Genomic DNA, 2,056 nt, shown 5'->3' with positions numbered 1-2,056 from the left:
GTGGGGGGCGGATATCCCGGGACGCCTGTCCAGGGCGGCTGCGCGGAGGCGCCCGGGCTGGCGGGCCGCAGCGGCCGGCAGCGTCAGGTCGGTCCCAGTCGGCGCCTGCTGGTCGCCCGGGCGCCCGCCCTGCGCCTCCGCGGAATCACTCGGCGCCCGAGGCTGCGCGTGCTGCCCCCCTCCCCTGGGCGGGCTCGGAGAAGGGCAGCGCCGCACGGCAAAGCCGCGGGCTCTAGACTCGGCTCGGTACAGATCCCGACTCCAGCCCCAGAGCGGGCTGACCGATCCTCACTCTTAACACCCCCGAGCAGTTTCTTCCTCTTTGGTACCAACGATGCTATACTGTCGTACCTGCCTCTTCTGATTGCCGTGTGGATCGAAGGAGATAATCCATTTGGGGCGCCAGGGCCAGGAGCTACAAGAGCTAACCTCCGCATTCAGAGCGGTTGAGAGACTCATCCGGGGTGACAGAGCTAGTAAGAGACACAGGAACCAGAGCTGGTTCCGCCATCATCAGATTGCTTCCCGGATTTAAGTCTTTGCTCCACACACACAGGCACGCACTGGAGTAAAGGAAACCAAGCTACTGGTGATTGAGCCCCAAAGCCAGCAACCCTGTACTTGGGAGAGGGGGTTATTTCTGGGATCCTCTTCCCTCCCCCCAGCAATGTTCCATTGTCAGGTCTTCATATGGGAGTTCCACGTTTTTGAATCACATCGACCCACACCTGTGATCCTGCGATGAGGGTAGATACGAACTGATATCTGTGCCCATAGTTACAGATGAGGAAACAGAGGCTCAGGGAGCACAAATTGATTTGCCCAAATTTACCCTCTTGTTACCAACAGAACTCAGGCCCCCTCTGTACCTCGCAAAGCAGAGTCTTGCTTCCCCCCAGAAAGACGGCAGCTGGCCATCTTGTCTCCTAAGTGGGGTCCAGGGAGGCTGGTCAGGACCTTCCCCCAAGAGGCAGAGCCCAGCAGTTCCCTGTTACCTCCCAGCCTCCCTACCTCGCTCTTCCCTCACCATCCTGTGGGACCAGTGCAAATTCTCTGTGGGGTCTTGGAGTGTCTAAGGTTAGGTCAGAGTTGGGAACTCTGGGCTGCAAACCATAAAGCTACCAGTGTTCTGGGAAGTCCTTCTGACATGGCCTCAATTTGCCCATCTGAAACATAGGGCTATAGCAACTCTTGCTTTTCCATGATGTTGCAAGGAGCTCTTAACGATGGGAAAAGATAATAAGACTCATGAAATTGTTTGTAATCAATGGCACAAATGCTTATGGATAGATCTTTGGTGCAGGTGAGTACTGGGTGCTTACTGCACCCAAAGGCAGAGGAGGGAGATGGCAGCTGGAGTGGGCTGTCATCTTCTTTTAAGTTTTTACTATTATTTTTTTATCCTCATCCGAAGACTATTTTTTCATTGCTTTTTAGAGAGAGGAAGGGAGAGAGAGAAACATTGATGCGAGAGAGAAGCATCGATTAGTTGCTTCCCATATGTGCCCAGACCAGGGATCGCACAAGCCTGGACTAGGCACTGGACCTGCAACCCAGGCATGTGCCCTGACCAGGAATTGAACCTGCAATCTTTTGATTACAGGACGATGCTCCAACCAACTGAGCCACACTGGCCAGGGCTGCCATCTTCTTTTGAGAGAGCACTGGTGGCTACTCTTCACATTTCTCTTGACTTTCCTCTTTCAGGAGCCTGCAGGGAACTCATTAAAAGGAAGGGAGGCTCAGGTCTGGAGGGATAGGACCTTACTTAGTTGGAGGCATCCTGCAAAACAGTCATTAGGACTTCAGAAATTATGGGAGTTAATAATGCTTTGAAGTGAGGCAAGTGCCAGGAGAAGCAAGCCACTGGCACCCGGAGGCTGACCCCCACGGCACGCCCTGCCCACAGCCTACCCCCAACCATTCCACGACTCTAGCTCCATCTCTTTATTTCTCCAGCTTTTCTCAGGGCTATTTGGCTTCCATGGCCCTGAAGGCTGCTTCCCAAAGGGCACACTCATGACCTCAGCAGAACAGCACAGCTGATAAGACTCTG

This window comes from Desmodus rotundus, chromosome 2 (assembly GCF_022682495.2).
Source record: "Desmodus rotundus isolate HL8 chromosome 2, HLdesRot8A.1, whole genome shotgun sequence".
Classification (NCBI taxonomy): Eukaryota; Metazoa; Chordata; class Mammalia; order Chiroptera; family Phyllostomidae; genus Desmodus; species Desmodus rotundus.
This window is presented reverse-complemented; position numbering follows the sequence as displayed.